The 13,562-nt window shown below is 39.8% G+C and overlaps 1 long non-coding RNA gene across 1 annotated transcript; it reads right to left on the minus strand.

Annotated features, from left to right (window-relative positions):
- Positions 1–1,823: 1,823 nt before the first annotated feature.
- On the minus strand, positions 1,824–13,099 carry LOC123586987. Its single transcript, XR_006707051.1, has 4 exons — positions 12,490–13,099; positions 7,015–7,096; positions 4,778–4,883; positions 1,824–1,968 (listed from the first exon to the last, which is right to left on the minus strand). It is a non-coding gene; the product is annotated as an uncharacterized LOC123586987 (long non-coding RNA).
- Between the last annotated feature and the right edge of the window lie 463 nt (positions 13,100–13,562).

Consider the following 13,562-nt stretch of genomic DNA (forward strand, 5'->3'; position numbering starts at 1 on the left):
GTCATTATAGGAAGATCTCTAGGAGGAGTTAAAAAGAAACAGGGGACATATGACCCTCTGTTAACTATTCTGACCCAAAAGGTTAAGTCCATAGGGTTCTCTCCATAGAATGCCATGAAGTTAGGCACCTTTCAGAAATTGGTTATGAGCATAACTATGGGGTCAGTATGATCATTTATGGAGAAGGGCTTCAGGTGACATATCCAGCAATCAGACAAGTTACCAGGAGAAGCTTAAGTCCGTAAAATTCTAACCATGGAATCATCTTGCCAAGCAAGAGATGACAACTGCAGAGAAAAACCAACAATTGGCAGTAGTCATATTCCTCTGTTAGTCTGATTGTCTGCTGAATAACAACTTATAATCTGTCAAGGCTCCCAAGAATAGTTGGCAAATTCCCGTTCTGAAAGTGACTGAGTGAAGTCTGTGCTTGGGATGTGCCACCATCCAAGGTTAGGGCCATCCTGGCTTTTATGCTTTTGACTTGAAAAATTCCTGTCTCCAGTCTTGTTCTGATAAGTAACTCACAGTGATTGGATCGGCTGTTTTGGTACCAGCTTCACACAGGAATGATGAATCCATAGCTTGACACCTTTTAACTTGATAGAAGAGTGAGTAACCAATAAGACCTCATATGGTCCCACCCACCATGGCTTAAGCTATTCTTCAGGGTGTTTGTTTTTCTAGGATTTGAACAGCAACCAGTCACCGGGACTCAAATGGTACAATGGCACATCTGTAGGGTACATCCTTCCCTGGAAGCAAACATGAAATGGTGTGAAATTTGCACCGAGAGATTGCACATATTCTACAGTGTCAAGTTCTCTTACCCCAGTTCCCTCCAGATCTCCTAAATGATATTCAGAACAGAGGAAAGGTCTAGGTCTCCTATACATTATTCCATAAGGGCTCAATGGGAGCCTGCTTCTAGGAGCCACCCTTATCCTAAGCAGAGCCACCAATAAGGCTTTGTCCCAAGTCAGGTTAGTTTCCTGAGAGATTTTTGCTAATGTTTTTTTTTCTTCCAAAGGTATGGTTTATTGTTTTTAGTCTTTCAGTTGTGATCTCAAAGAAGCATGTGATCTCCAGTGAATACCTAGAGGCCCAGAGACTTCTTGAGTAACTTTGGCCACAAAGGCTCCTCTGTTATCAATCTGGAAGGAGAAAGGCAACTCAAACCTTAGAATAATGTCTTTTTATAAGGCTTTAACTACTTCTGAGACTTTTTTTGAATGGCAAGGAAAAGCTTTTACTCATCCAGTAAAAGTATCTATAAATAGGGGAGGGTGGTTGATGGGCATTGAGGAGGGCACCTGTTGGGATGAGCACTGGGTGTTGTATGGAAACCAATTTGACAGTAAATTTCATATATTAAAAAAAAAGTATCTATAAATACTAAGTATTTAAAGTTACTGGTAGTCTTTGGTTATCACCTTAAAGTCTATTTGCCAGTTTCTCCAGCCCTGTTCCCTTGAGTTTGAACTCCCTAAGTCCAGATGGGGGCTAGTCTTTGTTTTGTTTGTTTGTTTGTTTTGCATAAATCCTTTATTTTTGTATTACTTTCTGAATAATCCTTTGTATATTGCATCCTAGAGTGTACCTTTCTATCCAATGGAAGTTAGCATCGCTTCCATAATGGGTAGCCTAAAGAATGTGGCTAATAATGTCTTCAATAAAGGTTCACCTGGGTGGCTCAGTCGGTAAAGCATCTGACTTTGGCTCAGGTCATGATCTTGCGGTTCATGAGTTCGAGCCCTGCGTTGGGCTCTGTGCTGACAGCTCAGAGCCTGGAACCTGCTTCGGATTCTGTGTCTGCCTCTCTCTGTCCCTGACCAACTCACGCTCTTTTATACATAAATAAATGTTAAAAAAAAAATAAATTATTTATTCTATAAGGTGTTTGGGGCTCAGCACAATTCCTTGTCTGTTGTAAATCCAGCCTTCTTTGGTGTATTTGTAGTCAATACCCTGAAAAAAAAATGCAGATCCCCAATTAGATCCCTATTCATTAGCTCTGTCAAGAACTTCAGGGGGAATATTTGAGATAACTGTGTGTTGCATCCATGTCCAGAATGAAGGTTATTTGAGACATTGGAGTCTTAATTCTCACTGCTAAGTTGGCAGCCTGATCTGCCTGATTATTTCCTTGTGCAATCAAGCACTCTGATTTTTTGCACCTTGGACAAGGGACTATATAACTACTTCTTTGGGTTCATTACTGCCTCAAGTAAATCCAAAATTTCCTTAGGATGTCCCTGCCCCTCCCCAAGGTGAAAAGTCCCCTTTCCTTCCAAATATTCCCATGAGCATGTACTGTGGAAAAGGCATATTTAGAATCACTATGTACAATCAATCTGTTCTTTTTTCCTAGATATAAAGCTTGGATGAGGATATTAAATCCTTTTGCATGAAGGTACCTGGCAAAAAGGCTTTGGCTTCCAAGGTTTGTTGATGGGTTAGCCTTCTGCTTACTGTGGTCCATAAAGTTAATCCTGGAAATGATCAATGTTTCCAAGTTTGGATCCTTAAGAGGTATATCTGTCAAATCAGGGGGGCTAGAATAAACTTGCTCAATTACTTGAATACAGGTGTGTAGGTGTTCATCATTACTGGTTGGAAGTAACATGGCTGGATTTAAAGTTGAGACAGATTTTAGAATAACATTAGGATTGTCCAATAATATTGCTTGATATTTGCCCAATCTACCAGACATGAGCCAATATCCTTTTTGTTCCAGCAAAGGAAGAACACAGTGGGAAGTATGTACTGTGGTAGGTTGTCTCAGGGTAAATTTTTCTGCTTCCTGGAAAAGATCACAAGTTGCTGCCACAGCTCATACATATGCCAGCCCCACTGTCACTATATCCAATTTTTTTGAAAAATAGGCAACTGGTCTTCTCATGTTACCAAGAGTCTGTGTTAACACTCCAAGACTCACCCTCTATCTTTCATGAATGGACAAGTCTAAAGGCTTTCTTATGTCTGGAAGTCCCAGTGCTGGTGCCATGAACAACTTTTTTAATGACTTGGAATGGCTGGTGACATTGTCCTGTCCAATTATGGAGTTCATTGTCTCCTCAGTTGAGGGCTTCATTGAAAGGCTTAGCTCTGAATCCAAAGTTGGGAATCTAGATACGGCAGAATTCTGCCATACCTAAAAATTTTCACAGTTGCCTCCAGGTAGTCAGCATGGCAACCCTGATTAATGCCTCTTCCCTATCAGGGAGCAAACTTCTGTGCCCCTGAAGCCATTCAAGCAGAAAATACTTTACTTGTTGAGAAACTCGTCCTCTTTCTTGGACATCTTATCCTCAGTCAGCCAGAAAGTTCTGAGTCGAAATAGTCTTTAGTCTCTGGTCTTACCAGCTATCAATATGTCTTCCACATATTAAAGCAAGACACCCTCTGTGGGCTGAAGTTGTCACAGATATTTAGCTAGAACCTTACCAATAATGGTGGGGACCTTCTTAAATCCTTGGGGGAGTACCATCCAGGAACATTGCTCCTTAATCTTAGTGTCCAAACCTTCCCATTCAAAGACAAATAGATCTCGAGATTCTGGACTTAGAGGCACATAGAAAAACCCATCCTTGAGCATGGTGAACCAGTGAAAATCTTCAGACAAAGTGATAAGCAAGGTTTAAGGATTAGGTACCACCAAGTGGCTATATTCCATTATTTGTCTAGTTGCTCTGAGGTCTTGAACAAAGCGATATTCTTTTGTGCAGGCTTCTGAACCAGCAAGATTGGAGTGTTAGGAGGTGAGTGACAGGGCTGAATTAGTCTTATTCCAAAAGGCAATCACCAGAGGCTAAAAACCTTAGGGAACACTGTTTTAGGTTTGGAATCTTTGCCTTAGGGCAAAGCCTCACCTGGATAGGTGTTAAGATTTTTGCCCAGGGGCCTCTGGGTGGCTCAGTAGGTTAAGCACCCAACTTTGGCTCAGGTCATGATCTCACAGTTTGTGGGTTCGAGCCCCGCGTTGGGCTCTGTGCTGACAGCTTGGAGCCTGGAGTCTGCTTTGGATTCTGCGTCTTCCTCTCTCTCTGCCCCTCCCCTGCTCACACTCTGTCTCTCTCTCTCTCAAAAATAAATAAATGTAAAAAAAAAAAAAAAAAAAAGATTTTTGCCCATCCGGTCCTCCCATCTGCCCAAATGTTGGGGTTTACCTCTTGTAGAATGTCTTCTGACATATTCATAGGCTGTTACTCTCCTCATTGTAATATTGCCTGGAATTCGCAAGCTGCTCTGCTGGTACTTTAATATCTATTCACCCAGACAAAAAAGTGACTTGAGCATTGAGCTTATTCAGCAAGTCCCTTCTGAATAGTGGAGAGGGGCACTCAGGCACATACAAAAAACTATATTTCGAATAAGTTTTTCCAATCTGACAACCTAGGGGTTGAAAGAAGAGTCTTTACAAAGGCTCTTCTGATACTCCCATTACTTTCATAAAGCATAATTTTATTAAGTGAGTATTTAATACAGAATAGGTGGTGCCTGTGTTAATCATCCATTTTCTCACTTTCATTTGTGCCCAGGGATCCTTGTGAGAAAGGTTAATGGAGCCTGTGGATTGTATGTAATAGAGTGTGAGCTTTGTCACTCTTGATCAGTCTTAGTAAGCTGGGATATTTCAAGAGTAATGAGATCCCCCAGTAGCTTTATTTAATCTAGGGGCAATTCTTTTCCAATGGTTTTCTTGTTTACAATAGGCACACTTCCAAGGCTCTACTGTGAAGTGTCCTTTCTGATTCTGATTGTCAGGAATTCTTACCTTAGCTTCGTTACCTTTTCTTTGTCTATCCTGCGTGAGAGCAGTAGCAAGCAAGGTCACTTGTTCCATCTTGCACTGTTACTTTTTCTCCTGTTCTTGATCTTTGCTGTTAAAGACCATAAAGGCAATTTCAACCAATTGTGACATAGACATTTCTATGGCCCCTTCCAACCTCTTAGTTTCTTTTGAATACCTATGACACTGGCATATTCCCCCTATCATTTGCATCTCAGTTGGGGTCAGCAGCCAGCACCACCATGGTAACTGCAGCCCTTATGGGATTGGCTAGAGCCTCAGCATGAAGCTTATCAGCTTCTTTTAACATCATTCTCCACTCTTCTGGCATAAGGAGAATGATCAGTAAACTATGTACATTTGCACAGATGAGGTTATGGGTGGCAAAATTGGGAGAACAAGTTTTTCATTCTTTTTGGGTCATCTTTATGTGTTGGCATATTATTTTTCCAATTAAACAAGTTGAAATTAGAAAAAGGGAATGTGCCCAAATCATTTCACCAAGTTGGTCACCATTATTTATTTCCCCAGTGGACACTTGCCTTAAAGGGAATTGCCCTGACTAAATTTGAATGGTTCCCTGGCCAAGTTTTGCTCCCTGCCCTGCTGGGTATGAGAAGGAGAGACTATTCCTTTTTGTTCTGACTCCTCATGAGCCTGGGACCCTAAGAGCCCATGGCTCTGAGGCTTGTGTAGCTGGAGCCCCTGCTGCACCTCCATATGGAGGTGGAACTGGAGCCTTTGGTGAATTCAGCTGTATTAGTTGAGAGGTCATCCTCTTGATCATTAGACTCTGATAAAACAATGCCCTTTGGGGGTTGGTTGTACCATAATCTTGTATTTCTTCTGTACCAGCTTGTTCTCATACAACAGCATGAAAGATTGTACATACGGAATTTCATCCATCTCAGTTATCCTCTCTCTTACATAACGATTCTAACTGGAGTATAGTTTTATAATTCAAAAACCCATTTCCAGGCCACCTTTCTCCTGAGTCCAGGGAGCCTTGTGGCCAAGCAGTATTACAGAAAAATATCACCACCTTTTTCATGGGATAACTACAAGTTGCCCAGTTTCTAAAATATTTTTTTAATATTTATTTATGTTTGATACCGAGAGAGACACAGCACGAGTGGGGGAAGGGCAAAGAGAGAAGGAGACACAGAATCCTTAGCAGGCTCCAGGCCCTGAGCTGTCAGCACAGAGTCCAATGCAGGGCTCAAACCCACGAACTGTGGGATCATGACCTGAACCGTGGGATCATGACCTGATCACAACCTGAGCCAAAGTCGGATGCTTAATCGACTGAGCCGCCCAGGTGCCCCTGCCCAGTTTTTAAGTATGCATGCCAAAGGACTGCATGAAGGGATCAAATTACTATTACCCGTGCTTGGGTTTTAATTTACTTCCTTTATCCTAACCAAGATATTGCCCATACAATGATAGCAAAGCTAGATACGCATGATCAAGAATTCAAGAAACAAGGAAACGAGAACTTCTTTGGGTGGGATCCTTAACTCTTCCTTAGTGTCAGGATTTCCCCCAACCAAGGCTTCCTTTCAGAAGTCAAAGCTTCCTTGTGGAAGTCTATCAAGGCCCCTAAATAAGGATCAAGGAGAAGAGAGGAAAAACTTGTGCTGTCACACATAAAGTATTCAACAACAGACTTTTTCCAAATCAAGTCCTGTTTTTCCACCTCAAAAATGAAACTAAAGTGCTGAAGGCTGGCATCATCCCACTGTGGGGGAATCCCTAGATATCTAAGCAGCTACTAGGCCCCTTCAGAGAATCCCAGGCAAGCAAGAGGTGGCAAACCACAGGCAGGTGTCTGGAGAGGACTGAAAGTCCCTTCATGATCACCAATTTTGTTACCAGACAAGAACCCATTGCCCAGTGCTCAGCAGGTCAAACACTGTTGTTGGTTTTGTGGTAGAGAAAAAGGGTTTTATTGCAGGGCACCAAGCAAGGAGATGGGAGAAATTTTCTCGAATCTGCCTCCCCAAAGGATTGCAATTGGATGTATTTCAGGATAAGGGGTCAGGATATCACAAGGTATATTGTGTGGATGGAATGTGCTGATCAGATATAGGGAAAAAGGGAAGGGAGGTGTCCTCCTTTCTGAGTATGGAAATTCAGGAATTCTGTACTTTCATGGGACACGTGTTCATTAAATGGTGGGGTAAGGGTAATGATGGGGGAGATCTGAGGTTATTTTCACTCACTCTTGGTCCATTTTGTGCAACTGCAAGAATTCTTCCTGGTTTGCTCCAGTCTCAGCTAGTCTTGCTGGTGGTCAGTCAACTTCTGCAAAACAAGCTCATAAATCAATAAGGCTAACTAGAGTTTCCTTAGAGAATAACAGTCAAGCACTTGTTAATTCAATGTTTTGGTCTCACTGCCTGTGGAATGAAGATCTTTGCTTTCTTAGCCTATTTTTGGGAGTAAACTTTTGGATCATGGGTGCTATATTATCTGTGCCCTCTCTGGGGACGTTTCTTGTGTCCATGGTCTAAACCTGGAGAGTGGCCCCAGTCTTTTTTAATTAATTAGTTAAAATTTTAATTCCAGTGTAGGTATACAATGTTATATTAGTTTCAGGTGTATAATATAGTGATTTAACAATTCCATATATTACTCAGTGCCCATCAAGAGATGTGTGTACTCTTAACCTGCTTCACCTTTTTCGCCCATTTCACCCACCCACTTCCTTTCTGGTAACCATCAGTTCTCAATGGTTAAGAGTCTGTTTTTGGTTTCTCTCTCTCTCTTTGCTCATTTGTTTTGTTTCTTAAATTCCACATATGAGTGAAATCATATGATATTAGTCTTCCTCTGACTTATTTCGCATAGCATTTTACTACCTAGACCCATCCATGTTGCAAATAGCAAGATTTCATCATTTTTATGGCTGAATAATAATCCACTGTGCGTGTGTACCACAGCTTCTTTATCCATTCATCTATCGATGGATACTTGGGCTCCTTCCATATCTTGGCTACTGTAAAGAATGCTGCAGTAAAATAGGGATGCATATATCCCTTCAAATTAGTATTTTCATAATCTTTGGGTAAATACTCAGCAGTGAGATTACTGGATCTTAGGGCAGTTCTATTTTTAACTTTTCAAGGAACTTCCATACTCTTCCACAGCAGCTACACCAGTTTGCATTCCCACCAACAGTACACGAGGGTTTCTTTTTCTCTGCATCCTTGCCAACATTTGTTGTTTCTTGTGTCTGTAATTTTAGCCATTCTGACAGGTATGAGGTGATATCTCATTGTAGTTTGGATTTGCATTTCCCTGATGATGACTGATGTTGAGCATCTTCTCACATGTCTGTTGGCCATCTGGATATCTTCTTTGGAGATATATCTGTACATGTTTTCTGCCCATTATTAATTGGATTCTTATTTATTATTATTATTTTTTTGGTGTTGAGTTGTATTAGTTCTTTACATATTTTGGATACCCTTTATTAGATATGTCATTAGCAAGCATCTTGTTACATTCAGTATGTTGTCTTTTAGTTTTGTTGATTGTCTCCTTTATTGTCCAGAAGACTTTTTATTTTGATGTGCTCCCAGTAGTTTATTTTTCCTTTTATGCCCCTTGCCTCAAGGGACATATCTAGAAACCTGTTGCTATGACCAATGTCAGAGAAATCACTGCCTAGGATTTTTATCTAGAATTTTTATGGTTTCAGGTCTCACATTTAGGTCCTTACTCCATTTTGAGTTTGTGTGTAGTGTTAGTGGTCCAGTTTCATTCTTTCGCTTGTAGTTGCCCAGCTTTACTAACACCATTTTTAAAGAGAATTTTTCCTATTGCATATTTTTGCCTCTTTTGACAAAGATTACTTGACCATACAATTGTGAATTTATTTCAGGGCTTTCTCTTCTGTTCTATTGACCTACGTGTATTTTTGTGCCAATAGCGTACTGTTTTGACTACTACAATTTTACAATACAACTTGAAATCTGGATCAAGATTGCTTCAGCTATTTGAGTCTTTTGTGCTTCTATATCAATTTTAGAATTGTTTGCTCCTAACTCTGTGAAAAATGCTGTTGGTAGTTTGATAGGAATTACACTGAATGTGTATATTGCCTTAGGTAGTATAGACATTTTAACAATACTTGTCCTTCAAATCCATAAGCATGGAATATTGTTCCATTTCTTTGTGTCATCTTCAATTTCCTTCATCAGTGCTTTATAGTTTTGAGTATAGGTCTTTCACCTCCTTGGTTAAATTTATTCCTATGTATTTCATTATTTTTGGTGCAATTGTAAATGGGACTTTTTTCTTAATTTCTTTTTCTGCTGTTTTATTATTAATGTATAGACATGAATTTGCTTCAGTTTTTCCATAAAAAGGCTTTTTGGTTTGAGTCACTATTAAGATGATCCTAATCATCAGTGGCCAGATAATGAATCCTTTAAGTTGGTTATGATTGAAAGGAAACAAATTCTTTGTAGGGAGTTCTCAATTGTCTTATTTGTCTCAATTGTCTCAATTGTCTTAGTGTAACGGCTAGCTTTAGGAACACCCTTTGAGAAGATGAAAGAACAGAAAGTAGACTTAAGACAAAGGTTCATGGCCACATCCAGTTAATTCCCCTTATCAAAATCTGGCTGCATAGGCCTGTTTTAACTTTCCTTTCCCTACATGACTTACAGAAAGCACTCTGGCCTAGTCTCTTGGTTCAAAGTATACAGGTTACTCATGTAAATGCTGAAAGCTAGGAAATGAATTTAACACAAGCTCCCAAAGCTAGCAGTAAGCCTCACTTTACTCCTACTTTATAGGACTTTGTAATCGGGCCCTACCAGCTTCAGGCATTCTTACGCAATGTCCTTTGTAGATGTATCCTAGACCCTTCACCAAAAAGAAATTTATATCCTCTTATCAGAAACATATGTTTTTTCAGCTATAAAGTCCTTTTATCTCCACTTTCAGAACATCAGACCAAATTCAGAAAGGAATTAGAAAGATGAGTGGCCATTCACAAAACGCCCTTCACAGAGAAAACAGCTGAACAGATCTCTATGTTCATCTATATGTATGTGTATTATGTATATTACAGATAAGGTTTTTTTGACCTTCAGATGGTATTGCCAAAATTAATTTGAAAAGAGCTCTATTTAATTGGCTAAACAGAATTAAGCATTTATGTAAATTTGCTTTCTAAAATTCTCAAAAATAACATAAACACTAATCCAAATGAATTTCAGGCTCATGTGATCTGGGAAAATATTCAATAATGGTAACTTTAAAAACAAGTTTTCACTCTTATGTGGATCCTGAGAAACTTAACAGAAGACCATGGGGGAGGGGAAGGAAAAAAAAAAAAAAAAGCTCGAGAGGGAGGGAGCCAAACCATAAGAGACTCTCAAAAACTGAGAAAAATCTGAGGGTTGATGGGGGATGGGAGGGAGAGGACGGTGGGTGATGAGTATTGAGCAGGGCACCCGTTGGGATGAGCACTGGGTGTTGTATGGAAACCAATTTGACAATAAATTTCGTATTAAAAAATAAATACATAAAAATAAAAATAATGCCTTAAAAAATAAAAATAAAAAAATAAAAACAAAACTAACAGTTATTTTACCAGCAAAAGATGGGTTTATTTGGGAATAGCAGAGAATTGCAATCCAGGACAAGCAAGCTACTGCAAAACCATAGATAAGTCTGGTGAACAAGGGAGAAGTGTACCCTTTATAGAAGAAAGGAAAAGCTGAGAAGGCTGTTAGAAGCAAAATTCCATTACAGTAAACTGGAAGTTTGAAGCCTAGTGGCTTCTCATTGGCTGAATTATGACTAACTCTTATCAGCTGGGCTGTCGCCAGAGGAGGAGGAAATTCTTTCTTCCTCTTCCCAGGGTAGTAAAATATATCTATGTGCAAGGTCCATCTCTTCTCATTGGATTTGCAATTGACAAGGAGCGATAGGCATGAGAGCTCCTCCTAGCTCCATTTTAGTAAGGCTTCCCTTTACTAATTTTTACATTTCCCCCTTCTAACCAAGATCTTTCTTCCAAAGTCTCACTGATGAAGAGTCAGGTTCTTCATAGATAGTGGTTTTGTCCTTCAGTGTCAGGAAGGACCTTTCCTGGTTGTCATGACATTGGAGAAGAAGGGCATAGCCATTGGAAACCACTGAAGGCCACATCTGAGTAACAAGGAGGGTTAGGGGAATCTCTCAGGCACTTCCCATCTGAAGTCTATATCTTCTCAAGGTTGTAAGCTTTGGAGATCATATTTTTTTATTTTTCTTTTTTTTTTAATTTAGATTCAAATACACTTAGATGTATGGTGTAGTATTGATTTCAGGAGTAGAATTTAGTGATTCAGGAAACAGATGTTGGCAAGGATGTGGAGAAAGGGGAACCCTTTTGTACTGTTGGAGGAAATGCAGACTGGTGCAGCCACTTTGGAAAACAGTATGGAGGTTCCTCAAAAAGTTAAAAATGGAACTACCCTGTGACCCAGCAATTGAATTGGAGATCATCTTGAAGCACTAAGCCAGCATCACCTTAGTGGACACATCTTAAAAATTGATAAACAACAAGGACAGAATCAAAAGTATCAGGACAATTCCAAACTGTATGTTGGTTCTAAACCAAGACCATAGGTCTAATAGTAACCAACTAAAAATATTTATTGGCACTTATTCCAACTTAGGAAAGAAAAATTCTTCCCACAGACACAAACCTAGAGTCATATATGTCTCCTAGAAGTCCCTTTTAAAAGTGGCTATGAAGCAAAAGAGTGAAAGAAATAACCAGGTACATTTGGGAAGATGCATTGCAGGTATAAACAAAGCAACAGTTAATTAACTTTTTGCAAGAACAGTCAGCAAAGCTTCAGACATATTAAAAATATTGTCCTCTCCAAGAGCTGTGGGTTTTTTTAACTTTATTTTTGATGATGAGAGAGAGATAGTGTGATCTTCATTTTTTTTTTTTTCAACGTTTATTTATTTTTGGGACAGAGAGAGACAGAGCATGAACGGGGGAGGGACAGAGAGAGAGGGAGACACAGAATCGGAAACAGGCTCCAGGCTCTGAGCCATCAGCCCAGAGCCTGACGCGGGGCTCAAACTCACGGACCGCGAGATCGTGACCTGGCTGAAGTCGGACGCTTAACCGACTGCGCCACCCAGGCGCCCCTGATCTTCATTTTTGAGAGAGGGAGAGAGACTGAGACCCCGACCCCGACCCTGTGTGAGCAGGGAAAGAACAGAGAGGGAGACACAGAATTTGAAGCAGGCTCCAGGCTCTGAGCTGTCAGCACAGACCCTGATGCAGGGCTCAAACTCACAAACCTTGAGATCATGACCTGAGCTGAAGTCAGACACTTAACCAACTGAGCCACCCAGGAGCCCCTCAAAAGAGCCGTTGTGAAAACAAATATTATCCAGTAATACAGTCTGTAAAGTTATAAATTTGGAAACCATGAATTTGGATTAGAATACAACATAATAGTTTACATGAAAGAAAGACTTTTAGGAATTCTGAACCTTCTAACCCTTCAGAAAAGTTCATAATGAGATGATAATGAGGCTGTTCTCAAAAAGACCATAATCAAAAGAGATTTTCCCCCTTTTATAAAAGATTGGTAAATGCAGATAAGGGCATTTTCTTTCCACAAAGGGATGGAAGAAGCAACAGCAGGAAAAGGAAAAAAATGTATACAGACCTGGTCCAGGCATCTCGAGAAAGCTGTCTCATCAAATGTCATCTGCTTCAATTCCAGGAAATCTTAGTCACCAGATGGTTTTGCAGGTCCAGCCAGGGTTTGGTGCTTTCTTTAGATGAGTCACATGAATAAACGAGTATATTCCCTGGACTTTGGCAATATAAAGGTTGTTTAGTAGTACCTGATAAGGGCCCTTCCAATGAGGCTGAAGAGAGTTTTTCTAGAAGTGTCTTTTCCAATAGACAAAATCTCCAGGTTGCAAGGTATGATGCTTAAGATCTTCATCTTCCTGGAGTGCATGGTGAAAAGATTGTCCTACCAAAGCATAATTGTTTTTAATAGAAGCAACTAGGCCTTTACAATATTGAAGTATGTTTCCTTTTATCAGCTGTGAGTCAAAGGTGGCAGAGGCCAAGTGCATTGGATGCCCTGTGATTATCTCAAAGGATAAAAGTCAAAGGGAGTAGATTTGAGTTAGAAAAACCAACATCAGTGCTTTTAGCCAAAAGATTTGGAGGGTCTCTACAAATTTTGTCAATTTAGTCTTTTTTCTTCGGAGTTAATTTTGTTTTTTTTTTTTCATTTTAATTCCAATACAGTTAACATACAGTACTATATTAGTTTCAGGTGTATAATATAATGATTCAAAAATTCCATACATCAGTCTGTGCTCATCATGATAAGTATATTCTTTGTTTTGTTTCTTACATTCCACAAATGAGTGAAATCATATGGTATTTGTCTTTCTCTGACTGATGTATTTCACCTAATATTATAATCTCTAGATCCATCCGTGTTATTGCAAATGGCAAACGTTCATCCTTTTTTATGGCTGAATAATATTCCTGTGTGTGTGTGTGTGTGTGTGTGTGTGTGTGTGTGTGTGTGTACGTACACCTTTTCTTTATCCATGTATCTATTGTTGGACACTTGGGCTGCTTCCAGAATTGGGCTAGTGGTGTAAATAATGCTGCAAGAAGATAGGGGTGCATGTATCTTTTTAAATTGGTGTTTTGTATTATTTGGGTAAATACCCAGAAGTGCGATTACTGGATCATATGATAGTTCTATTT

The sequence above is a fragment of the Leopardus geoffroyi genome, chromosome C3 (genome assembly GCF_018350155.1).
Source record: "Leopardus geoffroyi isolate Oge1 chromosome C3, O.geoffroyi_Oge1_pat1.0, whole genome shotgun sequence".
Classification (NCBI taxonomy): Eukaryota; Metazoa; Chordata; class Mammalia; order Carnivora; family Felidae; genus Leopardus; species Leopardus geoffroyi.